Genomic DNA, 11,056 nt, shown 5'->3' on the forward strand with positions numbered 1-11,056 from the left:
CATTTTCTTTTGATTAAGTTAGTGGTTGGTTATTTGTTTAGTTAGTGGGTAGTTTAAAGAAGTTAGTATTTTCCTATTGTATGGCTATATAATGGCCACAATGTATTTCTATTTCATTATGAATGAAATTATTATGATTTGATAAATCAAAGTCTCTTCCAAAAATCTATGAATTCTATTATGGTTTCCGTCTATTTTCTTTGGACCATTTGATTAACGAACGAGGTTCGTAACAGAAACTAAAACTAACAAATTAAAATGAAAATTTAACAAATAACTTAACAATTAACAACATCAAGAAAAATTAAACATTTAATAAATGAATCTAACTTACATTCACAGTAGGACGATTCAAGGAAGAGTACCAAGGTGGGAGGAAGGAGTAACAGACCAACGGTGCCACAGTGGTGTGTGGTCGGTGAAAAAGAAAAGCAGCAACGGTGGTCGGGTAGTGGTGTGCTATGAGTGTGTGAGTATGAAGAGGGGAGAGTGAGAGAGGCAGACGCTGTTCAACTTTGTGTTTTATAAAACTCTAATTGATATATGGCTGAATTAAAAAAATAGTTCAAAAAAGTGTTGGTATATGGAATCGAACCCATGACATTCAAGTTACCAAACAAATAACTTACCAACTAGACCATCGAATGTGTTGTAAATAGGGTGTTACCTCCTTAATTTATAAGGTGGTTTCCTCTACTATTTTCTATATATAACACACTATTATTTCGTAGCTCGGTTGGTTCCGGGGAACCACCCATTTTTAATATAGATCCGCCCATGTGCACTAGTGGAACATTTTTTTCTTAGCCAGATGGTCATCACAAGATTCTCTTCTAATTCGACTACAACTGAAGGGTGCAAGCCATGTTTTCCTTAAAACAATCCCGTCTTTTATAAGTAAAAAGTTGACAAATTCTGGTGATCGAGACCCTCTTGACCCTTCCTTGGTTCCGTCCACAAAAGATTAGTCTAAAAGCTTTCACGGGTACTAGACAAATATGGTATTAGATGATACCTAACCTGAATAACTGACACACGTATATTTTATTTACCTAAATAATACCTGTATATATATTTATCTTTGTCCTTAAAAACTAATTTTTTTAGTTTTTAGATCTCTAGGTTTCTTGAGTAATAAAATTACATAATAAACAATAAAATGTAAGAATTTTAAAAATACCAACAAAAATAAATGAACAAAGACGAATTTAGAATGAAAGTCTCCTTGTATAATTTTTGAAAGAGAAGTTTTGAACTAGAAGAAAGAAACTAATCTTTTATAACGATGACCAAACCAAAAGCCCGTCTAGCTCAGTTGGTAGAGCGCAAGGCTCTTAACCTTGTGGTCGTGGGTTCGAGCCCCACGGTGGGCGTTTGTTTATAGCGATTTAAACCCTTTTTTTCACCCCGAAAAGGCAGAATCAAAATCTTCATTGAGTCTATACATCAGCACAATCATCTAAAATGTCATACATATAATCTTTTTCAATGTTTAAGAAGCGTGAGTACAAAAAACAATCACGCAATCTAAGTCACGAAAGTATTGAGTTGCAACCAACTTCAAAACCAAAGAAACATGCTTAATTGTGCCGACCCGACCCAGTCCGTTTATGTTTTGTGCATACCTGACCTTACACCTATTTTTCAGTCTCTATAATGACTAGTTTTCTTAACACTTGCTGTTCGTAAGTTCATAAGTATTGTGTTTGACCTAAAAAGTCGAACCGACGATTATCTTGAACCATTGTATTGTTTAGTTGGAATCAATATAATATATCCGAAACTAAACACCTTAAACTTACAAACTTATTTATGTCATAAACACATGACAAATCAAGACATGCATAATCCAGACTCACTTCGAAAATTTTACATAGCACACCAATTAAATTTGACCATACGAGACCGTAGATGCTACCCTCAATCCGGACCACTGGCTCGGTCCCATTAACCCCAACTACCAAACCAAACAATATCTCAGACACAAACTGAGCTCGCATCATCTCCAACAATAGCACCATCAATCACATCAACCATCCGAGAATAACAACCGAACCCATCACTGTAGTTATAATTCTGAATATTTTCGGCTGTACCTGACAACACAGAGCTACCCTTCACCACCATCAAACCAGTACAATTCTGTTTATGGTTCAAAACCATAGCATCTTTACCACCAGAATACCGCTCACTTCGCCCTTGCATCACCTTTGTCGTCATCACAGATGTACCATTCTCTGTCCCGGGTTTCGTTTCGATCGAGATCTTCAATGGGTACTTGATTTTCACTTCCAAACTTTCAACCAAATCACCGATTTCATTCGTGATCTTCACTTTAATCTTCCTTTTGTACTTCTGTTTAAGTTCTTTAATGGTACCTTCATCTTTGAACTTGAGTTTGTTCTTAAACTTAATTTTTTCGGTGAATTTAGTCTGCAAATTTCCTGTGCTTGACGATATCCACCCGGTAACTTCACTTTTCCTCTCGCCTTCGATCTCAAACTCTCCATCAAGCAGTTCAAATTCATTCTCACGTTGAATCTCCATCGGTGGGAACTTAGCTTTCACAATCTCACCTTTAACGGTCGAATTATCAAACCATAAATGCAAATTCGCATCCACAAGCCAAAAATCTATACCATCAGCTACCTGAATCCCGATCGAATGATTCTTATTATCCAAAAGAAGCCCCAAAAACGGAGTCAAATCAACATCATAAGACGGAAGATTAAACGCCCCGATCGACACCACCGGCTCCCAAAACAAAGGATTCACACCGCCCGTAAATATCACCGGAAACGGAACTACACCTCCGACTAACTTCCCATCAATCGTCACCAACACTTCCCGGTACGCTCCATTACCTCTTCCGGTGGTCAAATTATTCGTTTTTATATACGAATCCGACGGATTCATATACCAAAACTCATCATTTCCGTGAAACGAAACGTATAATTCAAGCACAGCTTTATAAGTCTTATTAGATATTAAAACATCATTCATTCGCACATCAGATTCATTCTGAATCCTAAACCAAAACCCCTCTTTCACACCACTAGAACTCGACACAGGCACGATCAAATCCGCCGGCTTATCATACGGATACAACGATTTCAACGCTCCTAACTTATCCAACTTACACCCAATTTCATTATTCTTAACAGAAATCAGTTTTCTGTTTAACATACGAGGTTCAGATCTTGTCGGAACGACAGATAACGGAACCTTAACCGAGGTTTCATTATATAACAGTAACGAAACATTAACATGGTACACACCAGTGAACTCATCATTAACTAGATTCTCAAGCATGACAGTTAATGTCCCATTAGGTTTGGAGATAACCGAGGAGTACTTACTCACATCCTTCCGAACCTTCCAGAAGATTCCGGATTCAGTCGGCTGAGCCGTACTGGTTCTCAACAGCTCAACTCCGTTAATCCAAACACCGGCTATCCGGTCGTACTGTTCGCCTTTACACTCAGCTCGGAACTCAAGTACGGCGTGGGACCAGGTACACGTGGATGGGGGTGACGTGTAGTTGAGGGTGACGGGTGGACTGCCGTAAGTGTTGGCGAAGGTGTGGTTGAGTAGGCTGACGGAGCATGACGGCGTGACGTCATCGGTGGGAAGTGGGTGAGTCACTTCGAAGTATTGTTGAGGTTTGGTGTCGTTGTTGGAGTATTTTTTTATTGATTTAACGAAGTGTAACGGTGTCGGTGATGGTGAGGATTGGATGGGGACGGTGAAGAATAGAGGGAGGATGACGGTGAGGAGATTGGTGAGTTTCATAGTTTTTAATAATAATAATAATTGTGTGAAGATAAAAGAAATGGATATTTATAGTAAGAAGTGGAAGCTTACGTGGTGTGTGTACCAATTTTCATGGATGGAAAGGAGGCTGTTGATTCGCTTCGTTCTGTTTCATGTTCGAATGAGTCATGGAAAAACACGAGTCAAACTGAAGCTCATTTTAGAAAGGAACTTGATTTAAACCACCCTAACTTTAGTTTAAAAGTTATCAATGACATTACGAGAACTTCGACTTTTTTTTCATATAAAAAGAGAACTTCGAGTTTTTAGTTAAAGAAGTTAAGAAAATTGGATTTTTATTTTACCAAGGAATATAAACGTTTAAGGTATATTGGTTTTATTAATCATAAAAATATTGTTTTTTGTCTTTGTCTGTTTCAACTAATGAGTTGGTTATTGACGGTCATAACTTTTAACGTATTTGTTCATAACGATCCGCGACTAACAGAATTCTAACACCATTAGTTTCAGGTCGCCGGAAAAACGTTTTTGGCCGGAAAAGTCATTTTTTTTTGCTGGAAAACACTACCTGAACATCGCCACCACCACCAATATTTAACTCACCACCAACCAACCACCACCACTTGAGCACCATTAACCGATTCCGATGATGGTTCTTGGGTTCCGACGACCTCAATAATTGAGGTTTTTACTAGAAAAAGGTTCCAAAAAGTCAGATCCAAAGTTACAAAGATGTTTGGGACGAAAATGTTGAGTTTTCCGGCCAAGAACGTTTTCCCAACGACCTAAAACTTGTGGCGTTAAGATTCTATTAGTCGTGGACCGTTATGAACGTATACGTTAAAAGTTGGGACCGTTAGTAGCCAATTCATTAGTTGGGAACGGTAGTGACCAAAAGACAATAGTTGAGATTAATAATAACCAATATACCAACTTTTAATTAACATCCGTAAATGTATCTTCTTTATTGTTAAACATATTTTTCTTTAACAATTTTATATAGCATATTATGCCCTTTAATATTTTTTTTTATAATTATATAATTTCATCATGATGTGGATTTGTCGCAGTCTAATAAAAAATAGGAATAATTAAGTGTTCTTAATCACCTTAAACTATTTAGGGCAAGTAGGGTGTGAAACCACGAAGCGTGTGTGGTCAGTGTAACGTGCAATTAATTTCCAACATTACGAAGTGACAAATTTGGAGTGCTGATCACACTAGCAATGATTTGAGTTTAAAGTAATTTAATCAATTAATCAAGTTGTAAACAATGAATAAGAAAAAAATACACTCGAGGGTTCAAGCATGTAACCAACAACCACCTCATGTCATTTAACAATTAATTATTAATAACTGAATCTGGTTAACCAACTAGTTAAACTTATGCATCAACAAATGTAAACACACGACACCAGTAACCAAAGGTTCATTGCTAGTGTGACTTAGTTAAGGAAACATGTATGCTTTACCACACTCAAACTAATCAGTAAAACCCTATGAGATACGTATCACGACAATTGGCAAATTGATCGTTCTGATTGAAATAAACCTAAACCGACTAAATTCTCAGCAATACCAAACATCAATACCCATAGATCGATAATCAATAATTACAATTAGTCAGTTCTAAAACATGAGAAATACTAAAAGTTTATAGTACTCTACATCCCGGGCATGACTTGAAAAGACTAGTCGCTCATCGTCTTCGTTGAAGCTTCAATTCGGATGATAAATGCCATGAGGATTAACCTCCAGATAATTGGAATGGTTCAATTTCGTCTTTTGGCTATTAGAAACTGCTTTGGGACGCGATAGATGTTTATGGATCGACAAAACTGATGTTATATCAAAACCCTAATTTTCACGATTTTACTAATGACCGCGTATCACGCTCGTCTCCATAAGGGTCCACCGCATAGCGCGATGGACCCAAAGTCAACATTTTAATAACTTGATATATTGCGTATCGCGATTGAACTTTTCCAACCACGTCTCGTAACATGACATGCTCCTTTATGTAATATCTTGCTTTTGATAATAATAAGTAAAAAATTTTGTTTACTTAATGTTGTGTTATTATCTAGTAAGTTAAATAAAAATAATAGAGCGTGGACTTGGACAATAAAAGATGGAATAATGGATGAAGATTGGCATTAGGTCCATGGACATAAGGGTATATAAACACCCTTAAACCTCTCTAAAACCCTAAAATCCCCATTTCATTCATCCAGCCTCCTCCACACACTCAAAAATACACAAAAACACTCTCATCATTTCAGACCTAGATCTGAGCAAAAGAAAGATTGGGATTTCGTGTTCGAGCATCATCAAAAAACAAGAAATCCGTCTAAGATCACGTGTTGATCCATATTTGAACCAAAACAAAACCCTAAAAGGTACGTTTTAGATTAAAGAGTAAGTTTCGCGATCAGTTTGCCATAGGATTTGATACTAAGGCAAATCGGGCCTTACTAGGAAAAAAAAGGTAAACTTGAACGTAAACAAGTTGTTTGGAATGAAACATGACAAACGAGTGATGTTTGGACCGTGTTAGAATGAGTAAAGGAAGTTGTTATGGTCCGGGACTCGTTTTATCCGTAAAACGAGCACGACTGGATGTAAGGCAGTGATTAGAATAGAAAAACAAGAACAACTATGTTTGAATCGAGTTATGGGAGAAACTCTATTAGTTTGGAAAATGATTCGAATAAATTTGGAAGAACGAATCGAACTGGATAATGATTTGAATCGAATTGGAAGATTGAATCGAATCGAACTGGAAAATGATTCTAATTGAATTGGAAGAACGAATCTAATCGAACTGGAAAAACGAATCGAATCGAATTGAAACTCGATTCGATTGTTTTGAAACTAGATTCAGTTAGTTTGAAACTCGATTCGATTGGTTTGAAAACTTGGTTCAATTGGTTTGAAAAATCAATTTAATTGGTTTGTACTTCAGTTTGCTGATGAAGTTTTTAGTTCAATCTTATTAATGAAAAAATTTTTTTTCAGAGGCTCTGCCCCCAGGACCCTGCCAAGTGCTGCCGCCCCTAGATCCTGCTGCCAGGGGCACTACCCCCGGACCCTATTAGCTAGGGGTTTCACTAAACTATAAGTATGTTATAGTTAGAGGTAGTTAATTAATACATATAATTATTACATAGTTAGCCGTGCATAACTAATAAGGGGTATTACATTTAACTCTAAGAGGCACATGACACATGTGAGTTTCTAGCCCTATTTCCTTGTTATGTTTTCGGGGTTGTGTGCATACTCGATGTGATTAGTTAATGCACGTACCTTAAGTGGTAAGTGTATGATATGTGAATGTTTTATGAATGATGTATGAATGATATAGAAAAGGTTAAGAGTATGTATCAAAGTATATAAATATAAATATAAAGAAAGGTATGTATGGTTGTATGGTAAGAGGGTGACAAACCCTAAAAATATCTGTGAAAGAAGGGTGACAGACTCTAATAATATATATGAAAGGAGGGTGGCAGACCCTAATAATATATGTGAGGCAATAGGGTGAAAGGCTCATCAAAACGTATAAGTATGTATGTAAAGTAAGATAAAACTAGTATTCGTGTCCGCGCTTTACAGCGGATCTCGTCAAATGCATTAGATGTTCCTATGCCCATAAAGTCCAACTTGATAAAATGTTGAATACAAACAAAAAACATTACCAACAAGCATCAATTCATATTCATTGGCCCTTAAAACGTTTATGCAACTTAGTTATGGCGGGTCGGATAGTCAGTTCTCATGGTTCTCACCCTCTACTAGCCCACCCATAGAAAAGCACACAATTCACTAAATGCAGAGGATACGTTGACATTTTCTACACATTACTTATAATTTTTTAGAAAGTTGAAACCCATCTTTGTTTTATCATAATACAAATTACAAACTTTCTCACACCTTCCAAGTTCTAAGCTTTAACTAACTGGGCAATAATGTTTAAACCATCTTCCACTCAGGTCGAGTCCAAACATATTGTTTCATTCCACTGTATAGCAAACTCCTCCTAGTAATTCAACTACATTAATTTCTCTTACCCCTTGTACACTTTTGATTTTTTGGTCAACAACAATAAAAAAAGGCCAGCCTTCAACCAAATTTCAATTTTGACTAAAAACTCCATGTTTGACCCAAACCACCAATTTGATTTCAATACATTTAACATCATTTTATTTGCGGAATCAACATCTTTTAACATTTTGTATCCCCCGCCACATCTTTGTAAGAAATAAAACGCACATTTGACAGAATTATCAGCACTTTTGACAGCATCAGTTGCGCTATTGACAGCATTTGAATGCAGCAAAAACTTCACTTTTGATGACATTAAAATTTTGACAGCATTAAAATGCAGTGAAATTGCATATTTAACAGCCTTTAAAAGCCTTTTATAACGTTAAAATGCAGAAAAAACTCTTATTAGTGAACAATTTATCCTCTTTTACTTATAAGCTCCAAACGTATAACAAATTCAAAACACACCTACAAGAATTCTTACCGAGATCAGCAGCAACATCAATCCCGTTGCATCTTCCAATGAAAAACTCAATATAAAACTTAAATACTTTCTAACAACTTATTTAAGTTTATCAAAAGAATCAAAAGATTTACTCACGGTTTGAATAGGAAGTGAAGTAACATGTCTTCAATCAACATTAGCATAATAACCCTCTAACCTAGCTTGTATTAAGAGTCAACACAAATAGCTTCCCTTCAGCAAAGTGTAAGGCTAGTCAGCCTATGAGTACCCATAACTGCCAGCTTGACGACTCTTACTCCCCTGATCAGTCATCATCACGGATCCATGTTTTACATTTCATAAGATCTTCAACTACCAAAACTTAAATCATTAGCTAACAAATCAATAAGTATAATCCTTAAGTAATCAACTTGATTTACCGGTTTCTTCATCAACTCTAGATTTCTGTCCTTCAGATCCATAAGCATATCCCCCTTGCATCCCGTAACACGTTTTCGGTTCTATCACTAGTTTACCACTCGAATTACAATAGTCAATATTAAAGTTGATGTGCTGTGTTAATATCTAAAGAGAGAGAATTTGCTACCTTGTCTTTCCTGTGATATCAATATGAACTCTACGGTAGGGATGAGATCGGGACCGTACCGGTACCGAGTGGTCCCTGTCTCAAAAATCCCGGTCCCGAAAATCGTGAATTCTTGGTACCGGTACCGGTATTGAAGGTAAATATTCGGGAAATATCGGTCATTCGGTCACGTACCGTACCGGTACCGAACTCAATACATTGGCACTGATTCGGTACCGATGGTACCAAATCGGTATCGATTTCGGTTACCGGTACGGGTTCGTACCGGTATCAACCGGTACAAGTACCGGTTTTGCTCATCTCTACTTTACGGTCTGAAGAAATCAAACTCCATAATTATGTATGCATCACACAATTTTTGAAATCAAACATAAGATTGGTAGAGTCGGAGCCGATACACCAATCCAACCTAAATCAAGCATGAATCGTAAGTAAATTGAAAAGGAAAAAAAATCATATTTCAAAGAACCCCAAGACCGAAAGATGAGTACCTGTAAGGCTGTAACATAACAAAAATATGTCAATAAAAAAACTGATACAATCAACAATTGGACCAACTCATGGTTATAAAAATCGAAAGTGAATCAGATCCTTTTGATGTATGTGGAGACTCTAGGCGTCAAAATGGAAGAAACGGTGACATCGAACAGTATGTGGCGGTGACGTATTCCATAGCAACAACCATCCCATAGCAACAACCACCTCCGGCACTATTGAGGACGTTGATGTCGTAAAACACGGTGCTCGTGTGATGGTGGTCACAATCGCCGATCTCTCTCCCAAGTATACATGACTGTGTGGGTGTCATTCATCGGAATTCGTAAGCCTTGGGCGGTTAACAACCATGCATATTTGTTCTTGTATTAGACGCAAAATGACTTGTACATTTTGCTACAGTAATATTTTTGAGACAACAGACATATGCTTTTTAAATATATATATATATATATATATAATATGAAAATATGAAAGAACGAAAGTAAGAATGAAGGTATATACTTATGTATGTACAAAAGAAAGTAAAGAAGGTTAAGTATGTTGTATGTGAATGTAATGTGATTAACTAGAATTCAGCGTAGCTGACTTTAGTATGCACACATGTAAATATGTTAAATAAACTAGCTTGAGGATGGCACATGGTATGGACTGAGCAGCTGACATCTAGAGAAGGAAGACATGATGTTTTACTTTATGTTCTATGTTAAGACAATTTGTGATGTTTTAAGACAAGTATTATATGGTTTGTAAGAAATGGTTGATCTTTTAATTATTCCACAAAAAGTTTTAATTAACTATAATATTTAGAACTGTGTTTATGAGTAAATCCAACGCTAAAGTAGGGCACTGAAGAAACACGAAATCCCCCCTTAAGTCTAATCGCTTAGTCCAAGGGTGGTAATTAGGTATTTCCCATGAGGAGTCGAAATCTTTCATGGCGCAGATGAATGTTTCATACAAAACAAAATAACGTGAGCTCGTTACGAGGAATACGAGGGGGGGGGGGATTCTCTCGTAACCACCCTCCTGCGTGAGAATCAGTATTTGATTGTAGTAAAAGTATATAGAGAGAGTTGAGAGTATTGGATTCTGGATCCTTTACCATTTGGATATGTCTTGGTATTTATAGCCGTTGGGAGAGAGAGAGAGAGAGAGAGAGAGAGAGAGAGAGAGAGAGAGAGAGAGTGTATGGCCAACTGCCTTGTCAGGCTCCCCACCAATTATATACCCTGCACGTGTGTTCTCGTGAGTTGGTGGGCATCGTGGCCTATTGACATTGACGTGTCATACTATGTGGTAACGTCATTTATGTGTTGTTTGTCCCCTGTTGGTTGGGCGTCATTTACGATGAATATTCTTCCTTTTTGTCCCATGCTGGTGGAGATCTTGGCGCTACCATTCCCGTGGTGTCAGGGACTGTTTGTTATATATGGCCATACGTATTGTCATATTTTCTGGCGCCATGATATCCGCATGAGCTTCGGCCCCTCCACTCAGCGGGACAATATATAACTTATTTAGGAATGGGTTTAGTACCCTACCCTTCTACAGGCAACGAGAACGGGGCCTTACAAGTGGTATCAGAGCATAAGTTCGATAGAAATAAGCGAACTATATGCTTACACTCGAACAGAGAATGACACTTAAGTAAGAAGATAAAGAAGATGCCAGTTCAAGTAAGCCAT

At 37.1% G+C, this 11,056-nt stretch overlaps 1 non-coding gene and 1 pseudogene across 1 annotated transcript; one reads left to right on the plus strand and one right to left on the minus strand.

The window, feature by feature from the left end:
* The first annotated feature begins 1,300 nt into the window (after window positions 1–1,300).
* On the plus strand, window positions 1,301–1,373 carry TRNAK-CUU (transfer RNA lysine (anticodon CUU)). The gene has a single exon. It is a non-coding gene; the product is annotated as a tRNA-Lys (tRNA).
* A 391-nt stretch (window positions 1,374–1,764) lies between these two features.
* On the minus strand, window positions 1,765–3,978 carry LOC143600138 (peptide-N4-(N-acetyl-beta-glucosaminyl)asparagine amidase A pseudogene; annotated as a pseudogene).
* Between the last annotated feature and the right edge of the window lie 7,078 nt (window positions 3,979–11,056).

The sequence above is a fragment of the Bidens hawaiensis genome, unplaced genomic scaffold, assembly GCF_021521415.1.
Source record: "Bidens hawaiensis isolate Kalapana, Puna unplaced genomic scaffold, B.hawaiensis_p1.1 tig00053460_1, whole genome shotgun sequence".
NCBI classification, from domain to species: Eukaryota; Viridiplantae; Streptophyta; class Magnoliopsida; order Asterales; family Asteraceae; genus Bidens; species Bidens hawaiensis.